Raw genomic sequence first — 14,418 nt, 5'->3', positions numbered from 1 at the left:
TTATGTGTTTTGGGGAGGAAGACCACAAGAGTAGAAGGGTTATTTTGTCAGATCACATCAAGTGTACAAAGTATCAATATGCATTATGAATGCTGAGGTCGACCTTGATCACCAGGCTGAGGTAGTGTTTTTCAGGTTTCTCCATTGTAAAATGACTGTTTTCCCTTCTCCATATTGTAGTTTTTGGAAGGAAGTCAATATGCTCAGCCCACAACTAAGGAATAGAGAGTTATGCTTAAGATGGAGTACTACATAAACTATTTGGAATTCTTTTGCACTGGAGATTTATCTATTCTCCCGCATTTATTTATGTATCCAATTATTTATTTATATCAGAAGAACTCATGGATTTTTATTTCATACTTTGGGTTATAATCTAATTCTACATTAGTTACTTTGTTCCTCAAATTGCTCTAGTCCTGACCCTTGTGAACTCTTCAGTTCAGTGGCTCGTGTGCCACTCTGAGGTATCCCCATCCTATATATTTTTTTGGAACTTCCTAACTTTCTGACACTATAAGATGGTCTTGTATATAAATCTTGTATATTTACTGCCCCAGTCCTAGAATCAGCTATTTCTTCAAGGATAACTAGGTCTTTTCAGTGGAGAACAGTATTAGACAGCAGGATCTGGGTGTGGGGTGTGCTAATTGCTGCCCGGATGTCATTGCTTCTAGGTCTTCTCAGCTGACAGAGCAAAGAGATAGTATGTGTGTACATTACCCATGTATATGCACATATCTATAAGTATCTCTCTACATAACCATGTGTATTAAGGTAATATGAAGCAATATTAAGCTAAACATGAATGTATATTGATGTTTCCAACTTTAATCTGTTACCACATAGATCATCTTAGCCTCATCTCTTGCTTATCTTTAACTTTCAACTCCAGCAAAACACTTGACTTTTAGAAGTATGAAAATCAAATTGTAGCTACTTTGGGAAGCCACATCATCTAGCAGAATAATTCTTAAAGGGCAAGGTGTATATCATCAAATTTTAATTTACAGTCAGCAGTGCTTTGTAACATCAGTAGGCCTCCAGACCTCTGCTTCCAAGAAGATGAAGTAGCCCATTTCTCCCAGGCTCTTCCACTTAAAACTAAAACCCTGAACATAACAACAAACAAACATAGGAAGACACTGAAAGGTGGAAATGAGAAGGCAGACTTAACTAGGGACTTTGGGACTTGAGGAATAACATGGTGATGAGTCCCCTGTGTTTCCTGTTGCTTCCCATACATCCTGGAGAGGGTATTACAGGAACCCCCAATCAATAACCACCAACAGAACAACAGACAAGAACGCTTCAAAAAAGAAAACACAAAACCCCCGTTCCCCCTAGCCAAGGTATGAGGAAAGGGGTTGCCAAAGACAGAAAACCATTTGGGCAATAATATACACACTACTCGAGCCAAGTGCCAGTGGAATATTGCACCCGTCCCCTATGTCCTGTGGTTTCAGTTGGGCCAAGCTAGGATTTGATCTTCCACACTACCCCACTCCTGCCCTCCAGAAGAGGCAGCGCTCTGATTCGCCACCAGGGCTGTTTCAGTGTGGTGCAATGGTGAGCTGAGCCTCCACCCCTTTGCATTAGCAAAGAGACTTTCAAAGGTGGTGCCTGACAGGCTAGTTAACACTGGGCTGCCCTCACACAGTCGTGGGGTCCAATGGTGGGACTTAGCCTCTGTCTCTCCCCGACATCAATAAGAAAAGGATGTTACAGGTTGGAGGGAGTAGGCACCCCACTAACCCCCAACACATGGTGTCAGTGAGACCCAATGGGGTGCTGAATCCCCATAACCGTCCTGAGGCAGTAAGACAGAATGAGATGGCACAAGCAGGGCTAGTTGGCAGTTCTCTTCCTCTTACCCTGGTGTCAGTGGGGCCAGCAGGTAGCTGACCCTCTACCCACATCCGGCATCAACAAGAAGGAATGAAGTGGGAGGAAGGACAGCAAACACTTCACTTCTCCCCTCCCCTGGTGTCAAGAAATGTACTGGGGAGATGAACTTCCACTCCTACTAAAAGGCAACACAATGATATTAATGTTCCCACTTTTGGGGGGAAGGTGTCAGAAGGGCCAATAGGATAGCTGAACTTCTACTTGATCTGTCTTCAGTGAGGTAATGTAAGTGCCCACTTTTGCTGGGGTATTGACAGTAGGGCCCAATGGAAATCTGTATGTAACCCCTCAGTCCTCATACTACACCTCCAGTAGGATGACTTCCTTCTAAAAAGTAATAATAAATTAAATGGGATACAGAGTCATATAATAACTCACAATGTTTAGAATACAATTGAAAAATACTCATGGCACCAAGAACCAGGAAGTCACAGAATAAATGAGAAAAGACAATAAACCTACACCAGCACTGAGATAAAACATCTATTGAAATTATCAGACAAGGATTTTAAATAAGCTGTCACATAAATGCTTCAATTAGCAATTATGTGTTCCTTGACAGAAATGGGAAAAATAGAAAATGTAAACAAAGAACTAGAAGTTATAAGAATAAAAACAAATGAGAACAGTAGAACTGAAAAATACAACAATCAAAAAACTTTGCTCAAGAGTAGAGTGGAGATTACAAAGCATAGAATCATGAACTTAGAAGAGATCAATAAAATGTCCCAAATGTACAGAGAAAAATAGACTGAGAGGTAGAGATGGGAGAAAAAACAGGATCTCAAGAACCTGTAAACAGTAACAAAAGCACTAACATTCATATCATCAAAGTTCCAGAATGAAAGAAGAGAGCAAGTAGGACTGACAAAGTATTCAAAGAAATAATGACTAAAAAGTTCCCAATATTTTAGAAGACATAAGCACAAATTCAAGAATCTGAGCAAACCCAAAAGAGGAATAACACAAAGGTATCCTTGTCAAGACGCGTCATAATTAAACTTCTGAAAAGTAGAGACAAAAAAAATCTCGAAAGTGCACAGGCAGAAACAATGCATCACTTATTGAGAAACCAATTCCAATGACAGCATATTTCTTGTCTAAAACTATGGAGTCAGAAGCATTGACATAACATTTTTCAAGTACTAAAAGAAAAGAACTCTCAGCCACAAATTCACACTTTTTATATCCACTTTCTTGTTTGACTTATATTAATGGACTACTAACTCATCTTTCTATATCCGGGCCTGCCATCACACTTCTCCAAAAATCTAGTCACTGTATTTCCAGAGTGATCTTTCTAAAAAAGAAACAAATTTTTCTTATAAAAATACCTGATTGTGTTATGAAACTTTTCTCTCTTCTAAGTTACCAGGTAAAATCCTTCAATGGATTCCCATCTTTCTTGGAGTAAAATCTCACATCCAAACTCTCTTTGTCCTTTTGGGCTGCTGTAAGATTATCCTGCAGGTTGGGTGGCTCATAAACAACAGGAATTTTTTTTCTCACGGTTCCGGAGGTTGCAAGTTCAAGAATAGGGTGCCAGTATGGTCAGATGAGGACCCTCTTCTGAATCACAGACTTCTCATTGTATCCTAACATGGCAGAAGAGCTTAGGGAGCTCTGTGGGGTCTCTTTAATAAGAGCACTAATACCAAAATCATTTCCAAAAGGCCCCACCTACTAATACTATCAGCTACAGAAATTAAGATTTCAACGTATGAATTTGGAGGGGAACACAAAGACTAGACCATAGCACTCACTATACATACATGGACCATGCATGATCTGGCTTCTACCACCCTCTCCATTGTCTTCTTTTCTTACAATCCAGTGAGCATTTCCTTTTTTTTTTCTTTTTTTTTTTGCGGTACGCGGGCGTCTCACTGTTGTGGCCTCTCCCGTTGCGGAGCACAGGCTCCGGACGCGCAGGCTCAGCAGCCATGGCTCACGGGGCCTAGCTGCTCCGCGGCATGTGGGATCTTCCCAGACCAGGGCACGAACCCGTGTCCCCTGCATCGGCAGGTTTACTCTCAACCACTGGGCCACCAGGTAAGCCCCAGTGAGCATTTCTTATACTGATTATGAATGGAACTCCTTTCTGCACTGATCCTTAACCATTCATTTTCTGGCAATCATGAATTTATCTTCTCTTTTCCTCAAAAATTCACCCTTCATTCATATTACATATCCATTCCAATTGCCTTCTACAGGAAGCCCTACTGATATCGCCCATATACTACTGTCCACAGCATGAATTAAGGTCTTACCATGTCTTCCTATAGCACTCTGTAATAATTTTTACAGTAACTATGGATTTTCTTATTTGAGTGTCACAATACATTGAATTCTAGGTGGCACGATAATGATTTTAGTAACAGTAACACTGGTGCCTAGTTTAACCCATAACATACTTCAGGTGTTCAATAAATGTTTGTTGAATGAATGAATGTTTGAATGAATGAATGGTCAATTTGAACTCTTAAGAATGTTACTTTTCAAAAATCCGTTACAAGATACCCACAGTTTTCCAGAAGATTAGGGACTTAGGATCTTAAACTTGATTTAATAGAGGAAATTTTTACTCATACATCATGCTTAAATACCTCAAAGTAAAACCATAAACCCAGGAATTTAAGGTTATCCATTTGGACTTTCAAGCCAATAATTAATATCTCCTGCCCCGACTGTATTAGATGGTTTCAATGCTCCACTCATATCTCCCCAGCACTCATCATTCCAGTATATGCTGATAGGATCATGCTGCCACCTGCAATTATCCACCTTAGAGCAGGCCAGAAGTGTGCAGGAGTTAATGTATCTGGGTGTAGCTTTCAACCAAGGACAGAGGGGACTGGAAGATAAATACTTCAAGTTTCTCACCGATTCTTGGGATAACTCTGAGACATGTTCTGTAGAGTTTCACAGAACTCCCCTGAAGTACTGGCAGCAGTTCCCTGCAGGAGTAATTTATTCAGTAATGCACCTCTGTTGGCTTCCTTCCATGCCTCCATATTCAGTTCCCACTCCACTTCTGAGTTTTCTGGAAGCACCTCCCAGATGAACAGTTTGCATTCAAATTATTTCCTCAGGTTCTACTTCTAGGGGAATTCAATTGATAGCTTCCTAACGACCCAGTGCTCCTTACAGAGCCGTCACTGGTACAAGTACCAAGGCACGGCACATTACGTATCACTCCTCCTAAATCCTAATATTTTTAAACAGATAGGAAAGAGCATGACCTTGAAGAGAAAAAGAGTTTATATGAGGATGGCCAATGGATAAAGGGAAGGAGAGACAGTGCCATTTGCTTTCCATTAATGATAGTGTGTAATTTATGGGCAGATGGTCTAACAAGTGTGACTATAATTTGAGGAGCCTGCTCCCTTGGTTACAGAAGACTGCTATTGTTATTATTATGGAACCACAACCTCATGACTTTATTGTTTCACTTGATGTAGCCTTTTCCTTTACCCTTAAATCTTTCTACATCACTGAATTGCAGCCAATAGATTTATTTTCTCCCTATGGCTCCATCACAAAAAAAGACACACATGTGCGCGCACGCGCACACACACACACACACACACACACACACAGAGTTTTGTGTATGCCAGTGCTAGAAAAGACAAGCTCATGGTGCATGTATGCAATGGATATTGTACATTACAGGTCTCTGTGAAATAGTCTTCTGCAGGTTCCTATGTTTATTTTATGAATAATTAACTTTAGTAAAATTAATTTCCTGAAGATCTTTTTTTTTTTTTTTTAATTTCCTGAAGATCTTGATGAAGACTGAAGAAAGGAAGTAAATTGTAAAGAAAAAGACTTAGAAACTTGCCCTTTTTGCCCTCTATTTGTGTCTTAATGAACAAAGGATAACTGGGCCTTTTTTGAAGTCTTTGCTTGAGTTGAAGACACAAAATGCAACCTGTACTCTTATCATAATATGTTCAGTTTATGAGCACACAAACTTATAAACCGTGAATTTCCCTAAAGTTATTATACCATTTAGAAGATGTTTGCTTGGACATTTACTTAAAACCAAACAATTGAGGTCTATGTGTCCAAATAATTTCCTTCTCTCTTGCTTGTCACCATTTCAGTTTCCTGAGTTTCTGGGAAGGCCTGGTTTCCCCAAAGGAATGATTTCTGGTAGAAGTCTGAAGGTCTGACCCAAGAAAAAAACTCCAGTATAGCCAATGAATTGAGGACAAGAAGGTTTCCAATCAGGTAGGAACATTTAATCTCATACATTACAATCATCTTAAGTAAGGTGTGCTGATAGCTGGATATGATTTAACTGCTTGGAAAAAGATGCATATATATTATATAACCTACCCCACAAGGAAGCTGTTCTCAATTCCCTTAGAGGGTGTGGTGTTTCTCAGAGAGTGCCTTGGGGGAAAATGAATACAATAACAGTATGATGCTTCTTTTTTTTCATTTTTAGTGCATTGTTGCCAAGTACACTTGGTGATCTTGGTGTCTGTGGTTTAATCCCAGGAGGTTAGACATGTGGAACAGCACATTAACCCTCTTTAGTATTTTCTCCCAAGACAAATCATTTTTATACGTTGTCTCCATGGTCTTCTAGTTGCTTATCAAAATTAAGCATCAAGTCTTCTAAGTGAGCAATAGCCCCAGTCAGTGTGAGGAAATCAGCTTGGTTCTTATTGGGGCACAGCTTCTTGGTCTTGGCACAAAGTGAGTTCACATAGGGAGTTAGAAGGAGGAGAATGGGGCATGCGAAAGGGGAGTTCTGTGTTCTCATTTACCTATGCATGTTGAAACTCCACTAACAGCTTTATTTTCATTAGCAATTTGTGATAAAATCTTAGGGTAGGGCTTCCCTGGTGGCGCAGTGGTTGAGAGTCTGCCTGCCGATGCAGGGGACATGGGTTACTGCCACGGTCCAGGAAGATCCCACATGCCGTGCAGCGGCTAGGCCCGTGAGCTGTGGCCGCTGGGCCTGTGCGTCCAGAGCCTGTGCTCCGCAATGGGAGAGACCACAGAAGTGAGAGGCCCGCGTACCGCAAAAAAAAAAATGAAAAAAAACCATGCAGTAAAGATATGGAGACAGATAAACCAAATTAATATGTCAGAAATGAGTATACATTTTATATTATTCTGTCATAAGTATTTCATGTTTTATATATTGTCACATCCTTTTTTATTATTTTTTATTTAAGTATAGATGATTACATTAATTTCAGGTGTACAACATAGAGATTCAATATTTTATAGATTATACTCCATTTAAAGTTATTACAAAATAATAGCTATATTTTCCTGTGCTGTACAATATATCCTTGATGCACATTTACTTTATATGTAGTAGTTTGTAGCTCTTAAATCCATACCTTTATCTTTCCCCTCCCTCCTTCCTTCGCCCCACTGGTATCTACTAGTTTATCTATATCTGTGAATACATTTCTATTTTCTTTTATACATATTCATTTGTTTTATTTTTTAGAGTCCACATATAAGTGTCAACATACAGTATTTGTCTCTCTCTGTCTGATTTATTTTACTAAGCATAATACCCTCTAGGTCCATTAACATTGTTGCAAATGGCAGAATTACATTCTGTTTTCATGACTGAGTAGTATTCCATTTTATACATACACCACATCTTCTTTATCCACTCATCAGTTGATGGATACTTATTTTGCTTTCATATCTTAACTATTGTAAATAATGCTGTCATGAACTTTGGGATGCATGTATCTTTTTGAATTAGTATTTTTTTTTCTTCAGATATATATCCAGCAGTTGAATTGCTGGATCATATGGTACTTCCATTTTTAGTTTTTTGTGGACCTCTATACTGTTTTCCATAGTGGCTGCACCAGTTTACATTCCCACCAACAGTGTAAGAGGGTTCCCTTTTCTCCACATCCTCACCAACATTTGTTGTTTGTAGACCTTTTGATGATTAGCTGTTGGGACAAGTGTGAAGTAATATCTCATTGTGAGGGCATGGTTTAAGTCAAATAAATGCTTGGGATGATTTGGGTTTGTATTATTCAGTTTGTTGTCATAACAAAATATCCTAGGAGACTTAAAAAACATGAATTTAATTTCTCACACTTCTTGAGGCTGAAAGTCTGAGATCATGGTGCCAGTATGGTTGGGTTCTGGTGATGACCATCTTCCTGGCTTACAGATAACCAAATTCTCACAGTGTGTCCTCACACTGTGGAAGCTCTGTGCCTGTCCAATTTCTAGAAGAGCATTAATCCTATCATGGGGGCTCCATCCTTATGACTTCATATAGAGCTAATTACCTTCCAAAGACCCTACCATTTAATACCATCGTGTTGGAGGTTAGTGCTTCAACATATGAATTCGGGGGGGATACAAACATTCTTTCCTTAACAGATTTATTTTATTGCAAAATCCAAAAAGCTTTTCATTTGAAATTGAACACCACTTATAGCACTACATGTAAATTATTCCTAGAAATCATTATGTCAGTATTGTCCAAAATGAACCTATATAAAATTATCTGTGGTGCTTCATTAAAATGCAGGTTCACAGATGCAAAATCCATGTTTTTACAAGCTCTTACTCACATTAATATTGGGCAACTATTGCTTTATTTATTTATTTTAAAGGATTTCTTCATCTTTTTTTAATTTGAATTTTTGAATTTTATTTTTTTATACAGCAGGTTTTAATTATTTATCTATTTTATACATATTAGTGTATATATGTCAATCCCAGTCTCCCAGTTCATCCCACCCACCCTCCTTGGTGTCCTTACATTTTATTCTCTACATATATGGCTCTACTTCTGCCTTGCAAACTGTTTCATCTGTACTATTTTCTAGATTCCACATATATGTGTTAATATTCAATATTTGTTTTTCTCTTTCTGGCTTACTTCACCCTGTCTGACAGTCTCTAGGTCCAGCCACATCCCTACAAATGACCCAATTTCATTGCTTTTTATGACTAGTAATATTCCATTGTACCACATCTTCTTTATCCATTCATCTGTTGATGGGCATTTACATTGCTTCCATGACCTGGCTATTGTAAACCGTGCTGCCAGGAACATTGGGGTGCATGTGTCTTTTTGAATTATAGTTTTCTCTAGGTAAACACCCAGTAGTGGGATTGCTGGGTCATATGATAGCTCTATTTTTAGTTTTTTAAGGAACCTCCATACTGTTTTCCATAGTGGCTGTATCAACTTACATTCCCATTAACAGTGTACAAGGGTTCCCTTTTCTCCACACGCTCTCCAGCATTTATTGTTTGTAGATTTTTTTATGATGGCCATTCTGACTGGTGTGCGGTGATTGCTCATTGTAGTCTTGATCTGCATTTCTCTAATAATTAGTGATGTTGAGCAGCTTTTCATGTGCCTCTTGGCCATCAGTATGTCTTCTTTGCAGAAATGTCTATTTAGGTCTTCTGCCCATTTTGGGATTGGGTTGTTTCTTTTTTTTAATATTGAGCTGCATGAGTTGTTTATATATTTTGGAGAATAATCCTTTGTCCATTGATTCATTTGCAGATATTTCTCCCATTCTGTGGGTTGTCTTTTTGTCTTCTTTACAGTTTCCTTTACTGTGCAAAAGCTTTTAAGTTTCATTAGGTCCCGTTTGTTTATTTTTTGTTTTAATTTCCATTACTCTACGAGGTAGGACAAAAAAGATCTTGCTGTGATTTATGTCAAAGAGTGCTCTGCCTATGTTTTCTTCTAAGAGTTTTATAGTATCCAGTCTTACATTTAGGTCTTTTAACCATTTTCAGTTTATTTTTGTGTATGGTGTTAGGGAGTGTTCTAATTTCATCCTTTTACATGTAGCTGCTGTTCAGTTATCCCAGCACCACTTATTGAAGAGACTGTCTTTTCTCCATTGTATATCCTTGCCTCCTTTGTCATAGATTAGTTGACCACACGTGCGTGGGTTTATCTCTTGACTTTCTATCCTGTTCCACTGATCTATATTTATGTTTTTGTGCCAGTACCATACTGTCTTGATTACTCTAGCTTTGTAATATAGTCTGAAGTCAGCCAGCCTGATTCCTCCAGCTCCGTTTTTTCCCTCAAGATTGCTTTGGCTATTCGGGGTCTTTTGTGTCTCCATACAAATTTTAAGATTTATTGTTCTCGTTCTTTGAAAACTGCCGTTGGTAATTTGATAGGGATTGCATTGAATCTGTAGATTGCTTTGGGTAGTATAGTCATTTTCACAATATTGATTCTTCCAATCTGAGAACATGGTATATCTCTCCATCTGTTTGTGCCATCGTTGATTTCTTTCATCAGTGTCTTATAGTTTTCTGAGCACAGGTCTTTTACCTTCTTAGGTAGGTTTATTCCTAGGTATTTTATTCTTTTTGTTGCAATAGTGAATGGAATTGCTCCTTAATTTCTCTTTTTGTTCTTTCATTGTTAGTGTGCAGGAATACAAGAGATTTCTGTGCATTAATTTTGTATCCTGCTACTTTACCAAATTCATTGATTAGCTCTATTAGTTTTCTGGTGGCATCTTTAGGATTATCTATGTATAGTATCATGTCACCTGCAAACAGTGACACTTTTACTTCTTGCCAAATTTGTATTCCTTTTATTTGTTTTTCTTCTCTGATGGCTCTGGCTAGGACTTCCAAAACTATGTTGAATAATAGTGGCAAGAGTGGTCATCCTTGTCTTGTTCCTGATCTTAGAGGAAATGTTTTCAGTTTTTCACCGTCGAGAATGATGTTTGCTGTGGGTTTGTTATATATGGCCTTTATTATGTTGAGGTAGGTTCCCTCTATGCCCACTTTCCAGAGAGTTTTTCATCATAAATTGGTGTTGAATTTTGTCAAAAGCTTTTTCTGCATCTATTGAGATGATCATATGGTTTTTATTCTTCAACTTGTTAACATGGTATATCACATTGGTTGATTTGCATATTTTGAATAATTCTTGTATCCCTTGGATAAATCCCACTCCCACTTGATCATGGTGTATGATCCTTTTAATGTGTTGTTTGATTCTGTTTGCTAGTATATTGTTGAGGATTTTTGCATCTATGTTCATCAATGATATTGGTCTGTAATTTTCTTTTTCTGTAGTATGTTTGTCTGGTTTTGGTATCAGGTTGATGGTGGCCTCGTAGAATGAGTTTGGGAGTGCTTCTTCCTCTGCAAGTTTTTGGAAGAGTTTGAGAAATATAGGTGTTAGCTCTTCTCTAAATGTTGGGTAGAATTCACCTGTGAAGCCATCTGGTCGTGGACTTTGGTTTGTTGGAAGATTTTTAGTCACATTTTCAATTTCAGCACTTGTGTTTGGTCTGTTCATATTTTCTATTTCTTCCTGGTTCAGTCTTGGAAGGTTATACCTTTCTAAGAATTTGTCTATTTCTTCCAGGTTGTCCTTGGCATAAAATTGCTTGTAGTAGTCTCTTATGATGTTTTGTATTTCTGCAGTGTCCATTGTAACTTTTCCTTTTTCATTTCTAATTTCATTGATTTGGGTCCTCTCCCTCTTTTTCTTGATGCATCTGGCTAAAGGTTTATCAATTTTGTTTGTCCTCTCAAAGAACCAGCTTTTTGTTTTATTATCTTTGCTATTGTTTTCTCTGTTTCTATTGCATTTATTTCTTCAGTTCCTTTTGATGTAAGTTTAGGTTTTTTATTTGAGATTTTTCTTGTTCCTTGAGGTAGGATTGTATTGCTACAAACTTCCCATCCTCTAGGTTTTAGATCATCATGTTTTTGTTGTGATTTGTCTCTAGGTATTTTTTGATTTCCTCTTTGATTTTTTCAGTTATTTCTTGGTTATTTAGTAACATATTGTTTAGCCTCCAAGTGTTTGTGTTTTTTTACTTTTTTCCCCTGTTATTTATTTCTAATCTCATAGTGTTTTGATCAGAAAAGATGCTTGATATGATTGCAATTTTCTTAAATTTACTGAGGCTTGATTTGTGACCCAAGATGTAATCTATCCCGGAGAATGTTCCATGTACACTTGAGAAGAATTTAATCTGCTGTTTTGGGATGGAATGTCCTATAAATATCAATTAAATCTTTCTGATCTATTGTGTCATTTAAAGCTTGTGTTTCTTTAATTTTCTGTCTGGAAGATCTGTCCATTCCTGTAAGTGAAGTGTTAAAGTCACCCACTATTATTGTGTTACTGTCGATTTCCTCTTTTATGGCTGTTAGCATTTGCCTTATGTATTGACCTGCTTCTATGTTAGGTGCATATATATTTATAATTGTAATATCTTCTTCTTGGATTGATCCCTTGATCATTACATAGTGTCCTTTCTTATCTCTTGTAACATTCTTTATTTTAAAGTCTGTTTTGTCTGATATGAGTATTGCTACTCCAGGTTTCTTTTGATTTCCATTTGCATGAAATATCTTTCTCCATCCCCTCACTTTCAGTCTGTATGTGTCCTTAGGTCTTAAATGGGTCTCTTGTAGACAGCATATATATGGGTCTTGTTTTTGTATCCATTCAGCGAGACTGTGTCTTTTGGTTGGAGCATTTAATCCATTCACATTTAAGGTAATTATTGATACGTATGTTCCTATTACAATTTTCTTAATTGTTTTTGGTTTGCTTTTGTAGGTCCTTTTTTTCTGTGTGTTTCCCACTTAGAGAAGTTCCTTTAGCATTTGTTGTAGGGCTGGTTTGGTGGTGCTGAATTTTCTTAGCTTTTGCTTGTGTGTAAAGTTTTTGATTTCTCCATCGAATCTGAATGAGATCCTTGCTGGTAGAGTAATCTTGGTTGTAGGTTCTTCCCTTTCATCACTTTAAATATATCATGCCATTCCCTTCTAGATTCTAGAGTCTCTGCTGAGAAATCAGCTGTTAACCTTATGGAAGTTCCCTTGTATGTTATTTGTTGTTTTTCTCTTGTTACTTTTAATAACTTTCCTTTGTCTTTAATTTTTGTCAGTTTGATTACTGTGTGTCTCAGCATGTTTCTCCTTGGGTTTATCCTGCCTGGGACTCTCTTCACTTCCTGTATTTGGGTAGTTATTTCCTTTCCCATGTTAGGGTATTTTTCGACTATAATCTCTTCAAATATTTTCTTGGGTCCTTTCTCTCTCTTCTCCTTCTGGGACCCCTATAATGAGAATGTTGGTACGTTTAATGTTGTCCCAGTGGTCTCTTAGGCTGTCTTAATTTCTTTTCATTGTTTTTTCTTTATTCTGTTCCATTGCTGTGAATTCCACCATTCTGTTTTCCAGGTCACTTATCCATGCCTCTGACTCAGTTATTCTGCTATTGATTCCTTCTAGTGTATTTTTCATTTCAGTTATTGTATTGTCCATCTGTTTTTTTGTTCTTTAATTATTCTAGGTGTTTGTACTTTAATTCTTCTAGGTCTTTTTTCAACAATTCTTGCATCTTCTTGATCTTTGCCTCCATTCTTTTTGAGGTCCTGGATCATCTTCACTATCGTTATTCTGAAATCTTTTTCTGGAAGTTGCCTAGCTCCACTTCATTTAGTTGTTTTTCTCGGGTTTCATTTTGTTCCTTCATCTGGTACTTAGTTCTCTGCCTTTTCATTTTGTCTGTCTTTCTGTGAGTGTGGTTTTCGTTCCACAGGCTGAAAGATTGTAGTTCTTCTTGCTTCTGGTGTCTGCCCTCTGGTGGATAAGGCTATCTAAGAGGCTTGTGGAAGCTTCCTGTTGTGAGAGACTGGTGGTGGGTATAGCTGGTTGTTCCTCTGATGGGCAGGGCTCAGTAAAACTTTAATCTGCTTGTCTGCTGTTGGATCGGGCTGAGTTCCCTCCCTGTTGGGTTTCTGGCTTCAGGTGACCTAGTGCTGGAGGCTACACGCTCTTTGGTTGGGCTAATGATGGACTCCAGGAGGGCTCATGCCAAGGAGTACTTCCCAGAACTTCTGCTGCCAGTGTCCTTGTCCCCGTGGTGAGCCACAGCCACCCCTGCCTCTGCAGGAAACCCTCCAACACTAGCAAGTAGGTCTGGTTCAGTCTCCTATAGGGTCACTACTCCTTCCCCCTGGGTCCTGATGCACACACTACTTTGTGTGTGCCCTCCAAGAGTGGAGCCACTGTTTCTCTCAGTCCTGTTGAAGTCTGCAATCAAATCCCTCTAGACTTCAAAGTCTGATATTTTGGGAACTCCTCCTCCCATTGCCAGACCCCCAGTTTGGGAAGCCTCACATGGGGGCTCAGAACCCTCATTCCAGTGGGTTGACTTCTGTGGTATAATTGTTCTCCAGTTTGTGAGTCACTCACCCAGCAGTTATGGGATTTGATTTTATTGTAATTGTGCCCATCCTACCGTCTCACTGCAGCTTCTCCTTTGTCTTTGGATGTGGGGTGTCTTTTTTGGTGAGTTCCAGTGCCTTCCTGTTGATGACTGTTCAGCATTTAGTTGTGATTTTGGTGCTCTTGCAAGAGGGAGTGAGTGCATATCCTTCTACTCCACCATCTGGAACCAATCTGGGCAACTATTGCTTTAATTGTTAAAAAAGAAAAATTCAGCAATCAAAAGACAACATAATGGAAATACATTGA

At 38.4% G+C, this 14,418-nt stretch overlaps 1 long non-coding RNA gene across 3 annotated transcripts in view; it reads left to right on the top strand.

Moving 5' to 3' along the window:
• LOC115850188 (uncharacterized) overlaps positions 1–14,418 on the top strand; it is a 108,425-nt gene that overhangs the window by 58,958 nt on the left and 35,049 nt on the right. For all 3 annotated transcript variants that reach the window (XR_009561499.1, XR_009561500.1, XR_009561498.1), the window contains exon 2: positions 6,015–6,141. This is a non-coding gene — a long non-coding RNA (uncharacterized lncRNA). The remainder of the gene's footprint in view (positions 1–6,014; positions 6,142–14,418) is intronic.

This window comes from Globicephala melas, unplaced genomic scaffold, assembly GCF_963455315.2.
Source record: "Globicephala melas unplaced genomic scaffold, mGloMel1.2 SCAFFOLD_85, whole genome shotgun sequence".
Lineage (NCBI taxonomy): Eukaryota > Metazoa > Chordata > Mammalia > Artiodactyla > Delphinidae > Globicephala > Globicephala melas.
The sequence above is the reverse complement of the archived record's forward strand: the minus strand, read 5'-3'. Positions and strand labels throughout refer to the sequence as shown.